This window comes from Nomascus leucogenys, chromosome 11 (genome assembly GCF_006542625.1).
Source record: "Nomascus leucogenys isolate Asia chromosome 11, Asia_NLE_v1, whole genome shotgun sequence".
NCBI classification, from domain to species: Eukaryota; Metazoa; Chordata; class Mammalia; order Primates; family Hylobatidae; genus Nomascus; species Nomascus leucogenys.
Genome location: NC_044391.1, coordinates 45,150,408 through 45,161,242, shown reverse-complemented (window position 1 = coordinate 45,161,242; position 10,835 = coordinate 45,150,408).

Genomic DNA, 10,835 nt, shown 5'->3' with positions numbered 1-10,835 from the left:
TCACAGGACACTATCTGAGGTGTCCCATTCTAGAAATAGACCCCTCAAAATAGCGTCTCTCAGATCTTTTTGAATGAACGCACAAGATGAAATAAATGTCCTGTTACTGAGTGCCCGTGAACTTTCGCCAGACCACACTTAGCCTCACCACCTATGAACGCTGATATTTTATTACTCTATTTCACTTTTTAAAACTTGTGGCTACAACCCTCTGAACTGATCTTGATGTCCCACTATAGACTGTAGCCCACACCTTGAAGCACTGCCTTCGAGGGCCCAGGAGGGGCGCGTGCTGTTCAGGGAGGACCAAGACCTGGGGTTGGAGGGGCTTAACTGAGTCCTTGTGGCGTCCATGACGCTTCTCCTCTCGTGGTGCTGCGCTCTCTTTATCTTGAAGGGGTGGTGGGAGGGTGCTCTGGGTCAGGCCTTGCACTGCCTGCACTGGGCTTTTCTGTCAAGTCTCCCACATGCCCCTGTGTGGGAACCGGGACAGCGAACTGCCCGGCTGAATTTGGCCTCCAGGCCCAATCCTGCTGCCTCCTGTGGGTGTTCCTGACACTAGACTCTAGAAGCCCCTTTCCTCCCTCCTCCATTCCAACAAGGAGGTCCTGGGGTACAGGCATCTGGGTGCCCCATGAGGTCAGGCAAGCGGCCGGACTCTACCTGCCTCAGAGAAACAGAAGGAGCGGCCAGGTGCAGTGCCACAGGCCAGACAGTGCTTTCGACTGCTTGGAACCAAAGAACTTCCATGTCTTTCCCTTGGCCCTTCCTAGAAATCCCTTAGGGCTTAAAAATCTCTTCCAGAGGCAAGTTGGGCAAATAGCTCATCTGCTCCTGCCCCGCTTCCCTCACCCACAGCAGATGCTGCAAAGGGATCCTGGTGTCCTCCCAGCTGATCTCTGCATGCCTCAGCCTGCTCTCCAGTGGTCATTGCAGCTGGCTCAGGGTTGGTGAACAAGTGGACTATACTTACCACGTCCCAGACAAATCAGACACACAGGGGTCCGAGCGAGCCTGTGGTCCAGGGAAAGAGGGGCTGGGAGTTGGGCAGAGCCTCTCCACCCGCAGTGCTCTGGGTGCGGCAGTGGGCGCAGCCCCTAACCCCTGCAAGCTTGCAGAGTCCGCACATGCGCCTCTGCCCAGCCAGGAGCCTTTCTCCACCAACTCCGATATGGACTGTCTCCTATCTCGGTCATGTTAAAAAAAATTGTGCCTTTGGACTTTTTTAAAACCTTGAGAATTGGCCGGGCACAGTGGCTTATGCCTGTAATCCCAGCACTTTGGGAGGCTGAGGCGGGCGGATCACCTGAGGTCAGGAGTTCCAGACCATCCTGGCTAACACGGTGAAACCCCGTCTCTACTAAAAATACAAAAAGTTAGCCGGGTGTGGTGGCGGGTGCCTGTAATCCCAGCTACTCAGGAGGCTGAGGCAGGAGAATCACTTGAACCTGGGAGGCAGAGGTTGCAGTGAGCCAAGATTGTGCCACTGTACTCTAGCCTGGGTGACAGAGCGAGACTCTGTTTCAAAACAAAAAACAAAAACTTGAGAATCACTTAATTCCACCATAATAGGAAGTTAGATGAAGGGAATTCTCTGAAGCCCAGTTGAGCTTCTGTAGGTTTCTAATTCAATGAGCCTTTATATGTTTCTAGTGCAGAAGCTGCTGCTCTGTGACCCACTTCTCCTGCCTAAACCTGCCCGTTTCTTCTCACGGCAAGGGAGGCCCCAGCCCCACCGCTCCTGGCAGCTCGACTCCATCTGGGCCTCTGGACTCTTTCCAGGGCGACTGGTGGGCCTCACTGCAGCAGACACTCTTCGGGCTGCTGCCACCGTGGCCCTTGAAGCTCAGCTGTGTCATGTGTTCAATTCTTGGGGCCTTTTACAGCCTGACAAAGGCCCTCTTTTTGTTGCAAAGGCTGCCCAACAGTGGGTCAGTGGCCTAGGCATTCAGTGGCCACTTCACATCCCTGTCTCCCTCAGGCTGCTGGCACCGTTGAGAGGTGGAATGGGCTTTATAAAAAATCAACTCGTTGCTGGTCTGAGTGCAGTGGTGTGACAAGTAATTGATCACAGCCAGTTACAGAGTTCTTTGTTCCTTCTGCTGCTTTACTTGACCAGCCTGAAAAAAAATCAGCTCACCAAAAATCAGCTCAGAGCTTCTCACTCTCCCTTCTCCTGGTCCACACACTTGAGGAAGGCAGACAGAGTGGCTGTCCCTAGGAAGGGTTCCCCTAGGCCATCTCCTGGGTAAACATCAGGACAAAGGGCTTGGGGGTTATACAGACTCATAAACATTAGGGACCGGTGCAGTGGCTCATGCCTGTAATCCCAGCACTTTGGGAGGCTGAGGCAGGTTTATCACTTGAATCCAGAAGTTCGAGGCTAGCCTGGGCAACGTGGCAAAACCCCATCTCTACAAAAAAAAAAAAAAACAAGCCAGGCGTGGTGATGCATGGCTGTACTCGCAGCTACTCAGGAGGCTGAGGTGGGAGGATCGCTTGAGCCCAGGAGATCAAGGCTGCAGTGAGACATGATTGCACCACTGCACTCCAGCCAGGGCAACGGAGCAAGACCCTGTCTCAAAAAAAATACAAATTGGGCACAGTGGCTCACACCTATAATCTCAGCACTTTGGGAGGCCAAGGCGGGCCAATCACTTGAGGTCAGGAGTTCGAGACCAGCTTGGCCAACATGGTGAAACCCTATCTCTACTGAAAATACAAAAATTAGCCAGGCATGGTGGCACACGCCTATAGTCCCAGCTACTTGGGAGGCTGAGGCAGAATTGCTGGAACCCAGGAGGCAGAGGTTGCAGTGGGCCGAGATCGCGCCATTACACTCCAGCCTGACTGACAGAATGAGACTCTGTCTCAAAAAAGTAAATAAAAAACAGGCCGGGCGCAGTGGCTCACGCCTGTAGTCCCAGCACTTTGGGAGGCTGAGGCAGGTGGATCACGAGGTCAGGAGATCGAGACCATCCTGGCTAACACGGTGAAACCCCGTCTCTACTAAAAATACGAAAAATTAGCCGGGTGTGGTGGTGGGCACTTGTAGTCCCAGCTACTCAGGAGGCTGAGGCAGGAGAATGGCGTGAACCCAGGAGGCAGAGCTTGCAGTGAGCCGAGATCGTGCCACTGTACTCCAGCCTGGGCGACTGAGCAAGACTCTGTCTCAGAAATAAAATAAATAACAAATAAATAAAAATTAGGAATTCTACCCTTATCATTCCTGGGTATGTATGCCTCTTTCTTCCCCCAACATCAAGCCCAGGCCTGCCTGATGGGTGCGGCCTCCAGGGGGCAGGCCCACCGGAACGGGACCTATGGGGCTTGGCCTTAGCTCTGGTTCTGCCCTTGGGACTCTTCTGGACTCACTCGTCCTAGGTCCAGAAGACAGTGGCCACTTGGTCGAGTGTCCTTTTTGCCAAGTCTCCATACAGTGTCCCACATCAGACAACGTGAGAGAAATCATAAGTCTCTCAATTTGTAAAAATGCCCATGTTCCATTCACATCTGACTCTTCCAAAAACAAGTCTGGGTATGAGTAGATGTTGAAAGAAGTAGTGAAGCAGTACTTCCTGGGGTGGGATACAGACTGATTTCATGTCCTTGGAGGGAGACCAACAACCTGGCACCTGGGGAGGGAATGTGTCCAGAATTGGGGGGTTCTTGGTCTCACTGACTTCAAGAATGAAGCCGCGGACCCTCACAGTGAGTGTTACAGCTCTTAAGGTGGCGCGTCTGGAGTTGTTCGTTCCTTCTGATGTTCAGATGTGTTCGGAGTTTCTTCCTTCTGGTGGGTTCGTGGTCTCGCTGGCTCAGGAGTGAAGCTGCAGACCTTCGCGGTGAGTGTTACAGCTCTTAAGGTGGCGCGTCTGGAGTTGTTGGTTCCTCCCAGTGGGCTCGTGGTCTCGCTGGCTTCAGGAGTGAAGCTGCAGACCTTTGCGGTGAGTGTTACAGCTCATAAAAGCAGTGTGGACCCAAAGAGTGAGCAATAGCAAGATTTATTGCAAAGAGCAAAAGAACAAAGCTTCCACAGTATGGAAAGGGACCCGAGTGGGTTGCCGCTGCTGGCTCGGGCAGCCTGCTTTTATTCTCTTATCTGGCCCCACCCACGTCCTGCTGATTGGTAGAGCCGAGTGGTCTGTTTTGACAGGGCACTGATTGGTGCATTTACAATCCCTGAGCCAGACATAAAGGTTCTCCACGTCCCCATCAGATCAGTTAGATACAGAGTATCGACACAAAGGTTCTATAAGGCTCCGCCAGAGCAGCTAGATACGGAGTGTCGATTGGTGCACTCACAAACCTCGAGCTAGACACAGGGTGCTGATTGGTGTGTTTACAAACCCTGAGCTAGATACAGAGTGCCGATTGGTGTATTTACAATCCCTGAGCTAGACATAAAGGTTTTCCAAGGCCCCACCAGAGTAGCTAGATACAGAGTGTTGATTGGTGCATTCACAGACCCTGAGCTAGACACAGGGTGCTGATTGGTGTATTTACAATCCCTGAGCTAGACATAAATGTTCTCCACGTCTCCACCAGACTCAGGAGCCCAGCTGGCTTCACCCAGTGGATCCTGCACCACGGCTGCAGGTGGAGCTGCCTGCCAGTCCCGCGCCGTGCGCTCGCACTCCTCAGCCCTTGGGTGGTCGATGGGACTGGGCGCTGTGGAGCAGGGTGTGGCGCTCGTCCGGGAGGCTCGGGCCACACAGGAGCCCATGGAGGGGGTGGGAGGCTCAGGCATGGCAGGCTGCAGGTCCCGAGCCCTGCCCCGCGGGAAGGCAGCTAAGGCCTGGTGAGAAATCGAGCGCAGCGCCGGTAGGCTGGCACTGCTGGGGGACCCAGTACACCCTCCGCAGCTGCTGACCCAGGTGCTAAGCCCCTCATTGTCCGGGACCAGCAGGGCCGGCCAGCTGCTCCGAGTGCGGGGCCCGCCAAGCCCATGCCCACCCAGAACTCCAGCTGGCCCGCAAGCACCGCACGCAGCCCCAGTTCCCACTCGCGCCTCTCCCTCCACACCTCCCTGCAAGCTGAGGGAGCCAGCTCTGGCCTTGGCCAGCCTAGAAAGGGGCTCCCACAGTGCAGCGGTGGGCTGAAGGGCTCCTCAAGTGCCACCAAAGTGGGAGCCCAGGCGGAGGAGGCGCCAAGAGAGAGCAAGCGCTGTGAGGACTGCCAGCACGCTGTCACCTCTCAGGAACACCTTAGACCCCAGGAGGTGGGGAGAGAGGGGTGGGGAGGGTGCAATCAGTCCTCCCTCTGGCCTCCAGACCCAGCACCGCTGCTTGGCCAGACCGTCACCTGGTCCTCCCAAGTCCAGCAGCATCTGCAGCTGCTATTCTGACCCACTATAAAAACACACCTGTAAGCCGGGTGCAGTGGCTCACACTTGTAATCCCAGCATTTTGGGAAGCCCAGCACTTTGGGAAGCCAAGGCGGGCAGATCACTTGAAGTCGGGAGTTCCAGACCAGCCTGGGCAACATAGTGAAACCCCATCTCTACTAAAAATACAAAAATTAGCCGGGTGTGGTGGCGCATGCCTGTTGTCCCAGCTACTCGGGAGGCGGAGGCACGACAATCACTTGAACCTGGGAAGCGGAGGTTGCAGCGAGCCAAGATTGTACCACTGGCACTCCAGCCTGGGCGACAGAGTGAGACTCTGTCTCGAAAAAGAAAAAGAAAAACCCCACACTTGGAGACATGGCCAGTCTAGAGCCATTCTGCACCTGAAGCCATCAATGGCAGCTCCTGAATGTGGGGCCCCCTCCCCCAACATTCAAGATGTTCCTAAACGTAGGGACAGGCCCAGCCTTGTTCCAGTCTGGCTGGTACAAAATCATAGGCTTCTGATGCCTCAGGAGCTCTGAGCTCTACCCCATGTAGTAATTGAGCCTGCAGCTCAGTAGCACTGCCCATGGGGCTCAACCGAACCAATGCTGTGGTGTTCCAAGTGACGTTTCCCAATTCCTGCCTGGGTGCAGTACTCACGCCTGTAATCCCAGCACTTTGGGAGGCTGAGATGGAAAAATCGTTTGAGCCTGGGAGGTCAAGACTGCAGTGAACCATGCTCACAATGCTACCACTGCACTCCAGCCTGGGCAACAGAGCAAGACCAGACCCCATCTCTAAAACCAAAAACAAAAAAATTCCTGAGCTGGGCACCCTGGACCCCTCAGGTTGTGTGTTTGCATGTGGGAAGGTGGCCCACAGAATGTCTCTCCTCTGGGGAGGAGGTTGCTTTTTGGGTTTGTAATGACAGGCAGTGACACCAAAGATCAGCAGGTCAGACTTGACTCCCTTGTGTGAGTCCTAGTGAAGTGCTCCCAAACCTTTCTGGCACCAAGGACTGGTTTTGTGGAAGACAGTTTTTCCGCACACCAGGGTGGTGGGGGGTGGTGGGTGGTTTCATGATGAAACTTCCACCTCAGATCATCAGGCATTAGATTCTCATAAGGAAGCTGGGCGCATTGGCTCACACCTGTAATCCCAGCACTTTGGGAGGCTGAGGTGGGTGGATCACTTGAGGTCAGGAGTTGGAGACCAGCCCGGCCAACATGGCAAAACCCCGTCTCTACCAAAAATACAAAAATTAGTTGGGTGTGGTGATGCACGCCTGTAATCCCAGCTACTCGGGAGGCTGAGGCATGAGAATCACTTGAACCCAGGAGGTGGAGGTTGCAGTGAGCCGAGATTGTACCACTGCACTCCAGCCTGGGCAACAGAGTGAGACTGTGTCTCAAGAAAAAAAAAAAAAGATTCTCATAAGGAGCACACAACCTAGATCCCTCGCGTGCACAGTTCACTATAGGGTTTGCACTCCTATGAGAATCTGATGCCGCTGCTGCTCTGACAGGAGGCGGAGCTCAGGCAGTGATGGTCACTCGCCTGCTGTTCATCTGGGTTCCTAACAGGCTGCGGACTGGTACTGGTCTGTGGCCTGGGGGTTGGGGACCCCTGTCCTAGTGAATAGGAGACTGTGTCCGGGATTAAGACCTGCTGGTCCCCTCGCCCCTGGAACCCGGCAGCATGGTTGAGGTTAATGCTGCAGATTGGAGTCCAGTTGATCATAGATGCTTAATGAGATGCTGTATGAAACAACACATTTGGCCCCAGCCTCTGTTGGTCAGATTCATCAGGGTGGAAGCAGAATGACACATTCGTTTGATTTATCAGCAGCTAAGGCGGTAGAGGGGAGTCTCTTGCTCCTACAGATCTTGCTGAATGTACCAGGAATGCATGACCATGATAGCTCTCTCCCTTGGTTTTATTTATTTTCTTTCTTTCTTTCTTTCCTTCTTTCTTTCTTTCTTTCTTTCTTTCTTTCTTTCTTTCTTTCTTTCTTTCTTTCTTTCTTTCTTTCTTCTTTCTTTCTTTCTTTCTTTCTTTTCGACAGAGTTTCACCGTGTTGCCTAGGCTGGAGTACAGTGGCACAATCTGAGCTCACTGCAACCTCTGCCTCCGGGGTTCAAGTGATTCTCTTGCCTCAGTCTCCTAAGTAGCTGAGATTATAAGGGACACACCACCAGGCTCGGCTAATTTTTGTATTTTTAGTAGAGATGGGGTTTCGCCATGTTGGCCAAACTGGTCTCAAACTCCTGACCTCAAGTGATTGACCTGACTCGGCCTCCCAAAGTGCTGGGATTACAGACGTGAGCCACTGTGCCTGGCCTCCCTTGGTCATTTCTTAGGGTTGTGTTTTCAGCAAGCACCTTGAGGGGTGAGGGCAGGCTGGGTATAGCCAGGCAGGTCCCCAAGCTTAGCATGCCTCTTTCGTAACAACCCACTCCCTGTGCAGGTGTCCATCTGGGTCCCCGGCTCTGCCTCCACAGCCCAGGGGAATCCCACACATGGTGGCGTCTATGCTGCTTCGTGTGAGCAGGAAAGCCTTTGTCTCTGGCCCTGGAGTCTCGAGGCTTCTCCCAGCATTTTTGAAACAGTAAGAGGCTCACATACTAGCCTGTTAAGTGGAATCATATCAAATCCCAGACCCAGCAGTCAGCTGGGTGGAGGCCAAGCCTGGGCCTTTCTAGTTGGGTTGTCAGCCCCTTGGCACTTCCCAGGGACGGTCCGTCGAGATTTCCTGACGATCAGGATCCCAGAACATCAAGGACCAGAGCAAGACTGGCTGTGGTCACAGGTTCCAGTCCAGAGCTTTCGTCTTCTGGGAAAGGAAACTGGGTCCCTGCATACTGTGTGCTTAAGGTCATCTGTCTCCCAAGATGTGGTTGATTTCAAAGAAAACATTCAGGAACAGGGATTATGGTGTTTACAGAACCAAGGCACTCTTCCTGTAAGCTTCAGGAAAGAAACCAAACCAGCCTTGCTGCAGCTGCTTTTCCAGTCCACCCATTAGCCCTTGGGCGTGCAGGAGCGTGAGACCTGCCGGGAGGGCTAGACAGTGACCTCCTTGGTCCCACACCGTCTTGCCTTCCCAACGTACTTAAATTGACATCCAGAAATCTTCCTAAATTGCAGAGATTAAGTAAAAGCTTTCAGGGTTAGAGTGTCCCTCAGAAGGATGGCTGCTGGTGAAATGTTAGAGAAGGGGTAAGCTGACCTAGCAGTGGATAACGTCAATACCGCTGCCAGCTGGGAGAACAGGTCCCCTTTTCCTACAGGGGAGAAGGCACTGTTTATACCCTCAAGGCATTTTAGGCAGAGATCATCAGGGAATAAACAGGGAAGGACAGGCTGGGTGCAGTGGCTCATGCCTGCAATCACAGCACTTTGGGAGACCGAGGCGGGTGGATCACCTGAGGTCAGGAATTCAACACCAGCCTGGGCAACATGAGGAAACCTTGTCTCTACTACAAATACAAAGATTAGCCAGGTGGGGTGGCACATGCCTGTAATCCCAGCTACTTGGTAGGCTGAGGCTGGAGAATCACTTAAACCTGGGAGGTGGAGGTTGCAGTGAGCCAAGATCGTGCCACTGCGTTCCAGTCTGGGCGACACAGCGAGACTCCGTCAAAGAAAATTAAAAAACAGGGCAGGTCAGAGCCATAAATGCCAAGGCAAGAACAACAGGGAAGTTCCACATGCCACCTGTGCCTGTTGCTACGTGAGGCGTGACCAGGGACTGGGGAGGGCAAACATAAGATACAGTCCCTGAGCCTGTTAGTCACGGTGGATGAGAACCAAATGGCAAGGCTGGATGCAGTGGCTCATGCCTGTAACCCCAGCATTTTGGGAGGCCAAGGAGGATCAATTGAGCCCAAGAATTCAAGACCAGCCTAGGCAACATAGTGAGACCCCATCTGTAAAAAATATATATATATATTTTTTGAGATGGGGTCTCACCCTGTCACCCAGACTGGAGTGCAGTGGCGCAATCTTGGCTCACTACAACCTCCACCTCCCAGGCTCAAGCAATTCTCCTGCCTCAGCCTCCCAAGTAACTGGATTACAGGCGCCCACCACTATGGCCTGGCTAATTTTTGTATTTTTAGTAGAGACGGGGTTTCACCGTGCTGGTCAGGCTGGTCTCAAACTCCTGACCTCGTGATCCACCCGCCTCAGCCTCCCAAAGTGCTGGGATTACAGGTGTGAGCCACTGCGCCCAGCCCCCCAAAAATTTTTTGTATGAGCCAAGCATAATGGTGCATGGCTGTAGTCCCAGCTACTCAGGAGGCTGAGGTAGGAGGATCCCTTGAGCCCAGGAGGTTGAGGCTGCAGTGAGCTATGATCATACCACTGCACTCCAGCCTGAGTGACAGAGCAAGACCCTACTTCAAAAAAAAAAAAAAAAAAAAAAAAAAAGCTGGGCACGGTGGCTCATGCCTGTAATCCCAGCACTTTGGGAGGCCAGGGTGGGCAGATCACGACGTTAGGAGATCGAGACCATCCTGGTTAACGCGGTGAAACGCTGTCTCTACTACAAATACAAAAAATTAGCTGGACATGGTGGCGTGTGCCCGTAATCCCAGCTACTTGGGAGCCTGAGGCAGGAGAATCGCTTGAACCAGGGAGTTGGAGGTTGCATTGCAGTGAGCTGAGATCAGACCACTGCACTCCAGCCTGGCGACAGAGCAAGACTCCGTCTCAAAAAAAAAAAAAAAATTGAAGAAGAAAACAAAAACTAACATTGATTGAGCATCAGTTTAACTTGTGCCAGGCAGGTTCTGTGCAAAACCATTTCCTACATGAGATAAGTTTTCCTTTTTACAGAGGAGGAAACAGTAGTCCAGAGTGGCTAGCTGATTTCTCCACAAAGCAGTAAGCGGTAGAGCGACTGACCTCCAGGACCCAAACTTGCAGCCCCTCTGTGTCGGTGGTGACTCGCCCTTAGCACAGTACCTGGCAGCAGGAGATGCCACCTGTTCACTAAGGCATGGCGAGCAGCACCTCTGAGTCACACCGTTCTGGGTGGTGCACAAAGCAGATGAGTTCTCACTCTCATGGAATGCGCACTCTGCCTCGAGAGACGGACACTTTCTCTCATATCCTGCGTCCAGTTGCAGGCAAAGCCACAATCATTGCTCATCTCCCAGTCACACTCAGGGTAAAGAGCAAAGGTCTTTGATTTACAAGTCCACGCCCGCCACCTGCCTCTCCTCCCCTCTCCCTCATCTGCCTCTCTCCTTCCACTCTCTCTGCCACTCTGACCTCAGCGCAGCTCCTCAGACACAGGCACATTCCTGCCTCAGGGACCTTTGCATTTGCTCTTCCCTCTTCCTCTATATGCTTGCGTTGCTTGCCTGCTTGTCTTCAGGTCTTTTTTTTTTTTTTTTTTTTTTTTTTGAGTCTTGCCCTGTTGCCCAGGCTGGAGTGCAATGGCATGATCTCAGCTCACTGCAACCTCCACCTCCCGAGTTCAAATGATTCTCCTGCC